Source organism: Mesoplodon bidens, assembly GCF_964165515.1.
Source record: "Mesoplodon bidens genome assembly, chromosome: 1".
In the NCBI taxonomy this organism is placed as follows: domain Eukaryota; kingdom Metazoa; phylum Chordata; class Mammalia; order Artiodactyla; family Ziphiidae; genus Mesoplodon; species Mesoplodon bidens.
Window position 1 is genome coordinate 158924995 of NC_138176.1, and position 9091 is coordinate 158934085.

Below are 9091 nucleotides of genomic sequence, written 5' to 3' on the forward strand. Positions count from 1 at the left end.
TACAACCTTGCTATAGCTCCTAGAAAGCAATAGCTATAGTGTAACAATTCAATCTGCACAACCTGGGAGGGATATAGTTCCTTTGAAATAGAGTATAAGGTACATTATTGCTACCAATTTCAGATTCAAAGGCATTCATTCAAAAATCATTTCTGTACCTGTTATATACCAGGCACTGGCTAAGGAATAATATAGAGAGAGTCAAAGTCCCTTCCATGAATACGCTTTCACTCTCAAGGGAAAACTGACAAATATAAGATAGAGAGATAGAGGGAATGGAAGAATGTTACGTGATATACAATGGAATACATAAGAAATATATTCAGGCTTTGGGAGGTAAGGTTGGAAAAGCCTACTGAAACTGAGTTTTGAAGAAATGCTAAGCTTTAGTTAGATGAAAAAGGAATAGAGGCTGGCAGTGTGGAAATGGAGAAAGCAAGCTGTTTCATATGGAGGAATCACCAAGTGAAGGGACATTGTGACATGGATAGCATGGCATGGAATCTTTGAGGAATGTCTCAAACGGTGAAGATTATGGACTTTGTCTTGTAGCCAGTGAGTGAGCACTGAAGTAAAAAGGCAGCATGAATTGATGTGCATCATGCATAAAGAGAAGCAAGTTTGGGTAAAAAGTGATTAATTACTCAATTTAAAATTATTTTCTCAGATATGCAATTCCTCACTTCCTGGGTGACCCTCTCTCTGCCATCTGCATTCTCACCACTTCTTCACCCATTAGATGTTGCCAAAAATGTGTTGAGTCTCTACTACATACCTGACATTGCTTTAAGCATCAGAAATATCAGTCGCTATTTGCAAGAAGCTTGCATACATTAGAAGCAACAGAAATAAAAATCAATATGTGTAGTAAATAAGTCAGCATAATAAAGTACTGAATTGGCACGATAGCTCATGGACAGGGGAGAGAGGAAGTTAAGGGAATTTACCAAGGTTTTAGGAAAGGCCACAAAAACAAGGCAGCACTTGGGTTGGGCCCTATGATAATATTTACATTTATTGAATACTTACTTTTGTCTAGATACAGATGCTCTTGGAAATGTTATGCCATTTAAACCTCACGGTAAATCTTTAAATACTGTAAGCACCTATCTCCCCACTTTTAATAGTTCAGAAAACAAGTTTTAGAAAGAAAAACAGAACCTTGGTGAAGGTCACAGAGATGTGGGAGACAGAACTGGGATTTAGACTTATAATGTCCTCTTGAAAGAAGAGCTGATGTTCCTCAAAAAATTGGGAAAAGGAGCATTGAGGGTAGAGGTGTTCTAAATCCACCATTACAGAGTCCCCAGGACTGCCCTGTATTTTTTGTCCCCTTTTTTTCTTTTTAATTGAAGTACTGTTGATTTACAATGTTGTATTAGTTTCAGGTGTACAGCAAAATGATTCAGTTATATATATTTTTCAGATTCTTTTCCCTTATAGATTATTACAAAATACTGAGTAGAGTTCCCTGTGCTATACAGTAGGTCCTTGTTGGTTATCTATTTTATATATAGTAGTACACAAGGTGCAATGAGTCAATCGCCTGATAACACTCAGTGACAGACTTACTACCCTCTTCAAGGAAAGGTATGAGACATCACAGCATTCATTTCACTAAGCGAATTTCATCTAAATAACCCTCATCCTTATTTTCTTCCTACATATTTTAGAAATATTTTGCTTGATTTTCTTCTAAATACTATCTGTTTTGGGAAAACAAAGACATAAAATAAGATTAAAATTTAATCTTTATAATTAAATACAAGTCTGTCAGATGCAGGATAATTAATTTGACTGGTACTGAGGAGGTCCCCAGGGTACAGGACTTTCTGTGCTAAAACTGGGACTGTCCCGGCAAACCTGGATGATCTGGTCACCATAGTATTCATTGCTGCCTTTCTTGTGCTTAGTACACTATAGAAACTAAATGAATTTGGGATAAATTAATCTTCATCTTCACTTAAGTCATCACTAACAAGCCAATGTATTTTTTTTACATTAAATACAGCTCTATGGATATAAAAAGAGTTATGAAAGACTGGGATATACGATCTGCAAAGCATGCAAAGCCCATGTGATTCATAGGCAAAAATACCACCGCTGGAATCATCTGTCACCAGAGAGTCACCCTTATGCATGTCAACATATCCCAAAGAGCAACACAGTGACAGAATGGGCACTTAAAACACAATTCCATCCTTTTTGTCTTAGTGCATGCACTGCAATTTACAAGTTTTACAGGTTTACAATCACAAACTTGAAATTCAACACACATAATAAACAGAAGATCTGAAAAAGTCATTAACGAATAATTTAATAATGAATACTGTCTCCCTTGGCCATTGGGAGATGAAGGGAAGGAAATTCTCTAGTGAAAGCTGTTAGAAGCATAAAATCAGAGATGCACTCACTGCAGAATTGTTTCCAGTTAGTACTAACTACAAGGCCCAGATTCAACAAAAGCAAGTCACTTTTGGAATGAGAACAATTCAACCATAAAAGTCTAAAGTGGATATGATGAAAGCACTACAAGTTTATTAAAATCTCATTGTTTTGGAGTATCTTTAACTTTCTTGGTTGGTGGGAAATAAAGTTCTTTTAGAGAATAGGACTAAGGAATGTGTTGTATTCATCAAAATGCCTTTAGTTTCTCCCTGTTGGCAGGGATTATGCAACATGCTGCTTATAAAAAGATGAAAACTTTAAAAAGCAAAAAATTTCTTGAACTAAAGGAGCTCATAGACTGTCTGGTACATGAAATAACAAATAGTTACAATAAAATGTGAAAAGTGTGAAAATTCAGGTTTGAACAATGGAGGAAGCAATAGAGCTGACATGGAGCTGTTGAGGGAAGCATTGAAGAGGAGGTAAGGTTAAGCCTGGACCTAGAAGGATGAGCTTTCGCTTCTGGGTTTGGAAAAAAAAAAAAAAAAAAAAAAAACCTTGAAGAGTGTAACCTCTAAACTTTTTGAATGTACAACTGGCCCTCCATATCCATGGGGCCTGCATCTGCAGATTCAAAAAATCACAGATTGAAACTGTACTGTGGTGGATTGAAGCTGTACTGTGGATACATAACCCAGAGATAGGGAGGGTTGACCCTCTATGCCTTTTTAAATAAAGGACCTGAGAGTCCACAAATTTTGGTATTCGTGGGGGTCCTGGAACCAATCCCCAGTGGATACCAAGGGAGGACTGAATATCAACTGAAATAATACTAAGTGTAGCAATCAATTAGCCTCATGCTTTGAAAGAAGGATCTTTTATAAAGGTGACAGCTGAGTAAATACCGTGCCCAACAGTGTTTGATTCCTCTACTTCTGCTAACACATCCATGGAGTGAAACGGAAATTATTGATCTGGGTGTTGAGAAAAAGAGAAATCACAAAGAGTTGAAATGATTAGATGGCTTTCACAGAAAGAAAAATGTCAGCCAGAGTGGTCTTTTAAAATATATTTCAGATCCCTCTTTAAAACTGTCTAGCTGTGAATCTTGAAATCCGGATAACTCCAAACTCTTCCCCATGGCCTCCAGAGAGGCCTATAATCTGGGCCCTGCCTACTCTTTGATCTTTTTATACACTACTCGCCTTTGCTCTGATATTCCAGGCAGAGCACCCCACTTCTCACACTCTACTAGTCTGTTCTGGTCTGAGGGCCTTTGCACTTGATATTTGGTCTTCAAGGAAAGCTCTGACTCCTTCACATCTCTTATTGCCCCTTGTCATTTCTCAAGACACAGCCAATGTCATCCTGCCCAAGTTGTCTACAACATGTCTAATAAATGATTGTTACGGCTTAAATTGTGGCCTTCAAATAAGATGCGTGTCCTTATTTGGAGATAGGGCATTTACAGTGGCAATCAAGTTAAAAAGAGGTAATTAAAGAGGGTCCTAATCCAGTATGAATTGTGTCAAAAAAGGGGAAATTTGGATGCAGAAACTGCACACATGGGAGAAAAACATGTGAAGATCAAAATTGGAGTGATGCTTCTACAAGCTAAGGGATACCAAAGATTGCCAGCAAACCATCAGAAGCTAGGAAAGAATCATGGAAAAGAGATGGAATCAAAGCTGACAACACCTTTTTTTTCTTTTAAAGATTTATTTCTTGTTTATTTATTTTATTTTTATTTATTTTTGGCTGCGTTGGGTCTTAGTTGCGGCACGCGGGATCTTTGTTGAGGCATGCGGGATCTTTTCATTGCAGCACATGGACTCTTCATTGCAGTGCACAGGCTTCTCTCTACTCGTGGCATGCAGGGTTTCTCTTCTCTAGTTGTGGTGCATGGGCTCCAGGGCATGTGGGGTCTGCAGCTTGTGGCATGCGGGCTCTAACTGAGGCGCACAAGCTCAGTAGTTGCAGTGCGCAGGGTTCTCTCTAGTTGCGATGCGGGCTCCAGAGCATGCATGCTCAGTAGTTGCAGTGCGCGGGCTTAGTTGCCCCGCAGCATGCGGGGTCTTAGTTCCCTGACCACGGATTGAACCCACGTCCCCTGCAAAGCTGCCAATACCTTGATCTGGGACTTCTATCCTCCAGAACTGTGACAGTATGTTTCTGTTGTTTAAACCACTCAGTTTCTGGTACTTTGTTATTTTGTATAATATTTATCAATAACTGAAGCCATCTTTGCTATTTTCTCATACCTTCACTGGAGGGCAAGCTCCAAGAGAACATTGACCTCTTCTCTCCCGTCCCTGACTCTACCTTAGCACCCAAAACAGTGACTAGCAGGTAGTAGCCACCCTAAAAATATTTTGGAATGATTGTGAGAAAGAGGAAAAGAATGAATGACTGTAAAAAAGGGTGGAGTCCCAGACTGGAGAGGAAAATCTGGAACATTACCTGAAAATATATAAGCAATATTACTATTCTTCTTAATTAGTTTTCAAGTTAATTTGGATACTTAATTGGATATTTGGCAGTAGTAACATTGAACTGGGATGAAAGTATTTTCTACGTTTATATTTCACTAAAATTTGAGAACAATTTTTGTTTTTAAAATTGGAAAGTTTATTAAACATTATTTTTATTTGGGTTTCTGAGTCATGGTTGTTTATAAATGTAAATTTCTAGAAAGTGCTCCTTTTTGTTTTCTTCTTGTTCTACCCCTTAGGCATTCTGGTTCCACTGCCATGTAGTCTCCCTCCATCTCCATTAAAGCCTTTCAGAAATGTGACATTCACTTGAAGCTTTTATTGATTCACACGTGTATTTTTAAATTTGATTAATACGATAATATAAAAAGAAAACCATCTCTATCATTGAAAAGAAACTACATTGCATTGCTGTTTACACTGTAAAAAAGCAACACAGAGATTGGATGTCCTCGGCATATCTTTTCTCACTCACCACAATATCTGCAATTTGGCAGAACAATAGCCATCTCTTACCGTTAATAATAAAAGGTCTTAACTAGGTAAGAAACTTGCAATCGCACCTCTAAAGGGGCAAAACACTAAAAACGTTTCACCTGGGGGAACCACATGAAAGTGGTTATCTGAGATTCCTTACTTTGCATTCTAAAAGAAAAAAATTTCCAGCTGAAAACCAGGCAAACTTTGATATATTTCTGTATTTGCTATATACAATCATAAAATAGCCTGAAAAACATTGTATCTTTCATTCATATCTACTACATGAAAAGGATTTTAACTTATTGAATTAGTTGCAACTCACTATGTTTAATAAAAGGGTTTGAGTGCAACAATAGATCAGAAAGACACATTAAAATCTATGCTCAGAGGTAGTGATGATGTTGGACACGGTTATGTCACATGGCTGTTTTCTGATGGTTATCTATAGTGTCCCCATATTAAGACCAATGAGAAGCAGGTTTTTCTTTTTTTGTTATTTGTTTGTTTTGCTTTTTTAAAATTTCTTTTTATTTTCTTAAGTTTTTAAATTTTTATTTGATATTGGAGTATAGTTGATTAACAATGTTCTGTTAGTTTCAGTTGTACAACAAAGTGATTCAGTTTTACATATAAAGAAGTAGTTTTTTCATTAATGAAAGATGGATGCAATTTAAAACTGCAACTGTATTTACCTGTCTGATGTTAATCCAGTGTTGGATTGAAAAGCCTTTCTTTAGGAAGGTAAAAAAGGTCCTTTTCCTTATCTTTGTCATATGTTAAATGCCTATGTTCTTTTAACATGGTTGTGAAAATATCCACTTTTTCCTCCTGTGAGACTAATCCACAAACCCAAAGTAGAACAGAGATTTGTTTTTATGATTTATCTCAACTCATGGACTTTGATAAGCCTTGCTTTTTTCTTTCTTTGTAAAAAGAAGCCTCAGAAATAAAAGCATTTGAAAAAGAAAATGGGTTTACAAAATTTGCACCATAAAATCCAACATTAATACTGCAAAATCAGGAATAATGATTTTGTTAGGGGATTAGCCAATTACAGGAAATGTTCATTGGTTCCTCTACTTTGGTGAGGAACTGAGGCAGGGTGACACCATTTATTGTTAGTGTATCTTAGGGTGGAAGAGGTTTTGTTTCTGCCTTTTTAGCTATAATTGTGACCTATAATTGTGTTCTTCTTCCCTAATGCACATATAACTTTGTTAATTGATTTTTCCAATTCTATATCATTAATTTGATGTTTTGCTCTGTTTGACCACGTGGGAAGAATAGTACCTGTTCCTCAGTAAAGGACTTGTTATAAATAAATAAACAAACAAACAAATAAATAAATACAATTTGTGGCAAGGTCTAGTTTACAACACTGATTTATTCAAGTATGTCCTGGTGAAAAGGAGGATAGCTTCTTGTTGAATCTACAAAAATAACAATACATCTATGAAAGATAAAGGTGCCTAATATGGGGAATTTTCATAATAATTAACCTGTTGTTTTAAAGAGTTTGTTAGACTAATAAATATATGACATTATTTTCTTTTCCAGAACATTATTTTACATCATTCTGATGATTTGCTTTTAGTTTATATTAAAGTTTATATTAAGATCTTTCCTAAAATATTTTTTCTGAATTCTCAAGGATTTAATTTTAGTTTATATAAGTACAGGCTTTAAATTGAGGAATTGATATTAGAAATTTAAAATTAGGATTAGAAAATGTTTTTAAGAAATTCATCTAAGAATTAAGTAGAATCACTTAGTTTATGTTTTTATTTATTTTTTAAGGATACATTTATCTTATAACTGGAAGTTTGTGCCTTTTGACCACCTTCACCCATCACTTATTTTAGTATCAGGTTATTGAATTTTGTTTTGCTGATCTGGATTGAAGGAGTCTGCTTTCATGAGGCCGTCTACATCTGCACTATCAGCATGCTGGAAATTATGACTCAGTTCCTTGGTTTACATGCTTTTCCTAAAGACAATGTCAGATCATACTGGGAAAAATGCTTCCATTAATTTATTTCTTCTAGTATCTAAACCTGAGAGTACCTAGTACTGTACTTAATGCAGCTTGTAGCAGGGGCTTTTGAGCAAGAGAAAGATAAATACATTTCAAGTGCTGGATAGTCACATGTAGCTAGCAGCTCCCATATCAGGAAGTGTAGCTCTAGAATCTAGCATAGTACCTGGTACAGATGAGGCACTCAATATATATTCAATAAATGAGTAAATGAATGAAAATAACTTCCATGTCTCACAATGTATAATGTCTCTGGCCAACTGTCTTCCACGAAAAAATCACTCTCATTGCTGTTCAAATAGCTATGAGAGTCTTCCTAGAAGTAATCATTAACCAAAAGATGAGAGGTTATCCCACAATTCAGATAAAGATACTTTGTTTAAATTATCTCCCCAACTTCATGCTCAGAATTACACTCAGTATATAAAGAATATGTAGAAAAAGATATATTTTTATATAAAGAGTAACATAATTTTAAAATGATTTACTTGAATAATGATGAAATGTAGTATGTTTTAATATGTTTAAAAAAGAGGAAATAGTTAACAAATTAATTTTCTTAGTGAGGGGTTAGAAATATCATCAGAAATATCTTTACATTAACGTTGGAAGCTCTAAGGCAGCAGATCTTTCTGATATTTTCTATATTTTTTCGAAGCTCTTTATACAAGTTTCTGAGACACAAGTAATCAGCAAAAAATTGTAGGAACTTCAACGCACTCACCTAAATGGTTGACTACCAAGAGAGGAAAAAAGCATGGAAATAATTGATGTAATAACTAAACTCATGAATGAAGGGAAGCACAAATCCAAAAGCCTCCAATCTCTATCACTGTATCTCAGTAATTCAAAGTGGAAAACTAGTGAGGAAATCAAGTATACCATGAGAAAGGTGGGCCTCCCACATTTGTGGAAAAGTTGTCTTTTTTGTTGCAAAATTTTTGTTCTAAAATTTAAAAGTCATACACAAGTGGAGCAGAGCAGAGAGGCAAGTTATCTTCAAGAGATGGTATGGCTTCTAAGCCAGCCATGCCTTATAATAATCTGACTAAATACACAGACATTTAAAGGCAGTTGTCAATGAGGATGGCTACTGATAATTATTGATCCCTAGAAAAAGCAATGTCACAGAGCAAGTTTGGCAGTGCCCATCCAACTACAAAAGGATGCTGGAAATTGACTCTCCCTCTCCCTGGGCAAGGAAATTCCCAGTGTGACCATGGATGTAAGCAGTTGTGGTCAACTGACTCTGAATGTTTTGGTAATCTTTGCCTGATGAAGAAACTTCAGTCACAATATATGCTTAATCTTGAGTCCATATTCAACAGCAAACTTCTTTTTATAAACTGGCTTCCCCTGTGGGCCTACCTTCAGGAAGAAAATATGTTCAGTATAGAGTTTCACAGGATTCTGTCATTGTGTATCAGTTCTTGGACATAGTTAATATGAATCTGTACCTACAGATAAATCCACCATTAGGGAACTGACAACTCAAGTTTTCAAGACTGCTGTGTGGGAGTACCAGATATTGGACTGTGGAAAATTCACAGGGTAATCACTGCCACCCTGTGAAGACTCTTCCACCAAACTGCTGGACTTTTCCTTGGTAAACAAACTCTCTTGATTTTGTTACAATGACTTACTGGAGTTGTTTTCATTTGCAGGAACTCTTCAAAGGGACAAAATAAAATGCCAT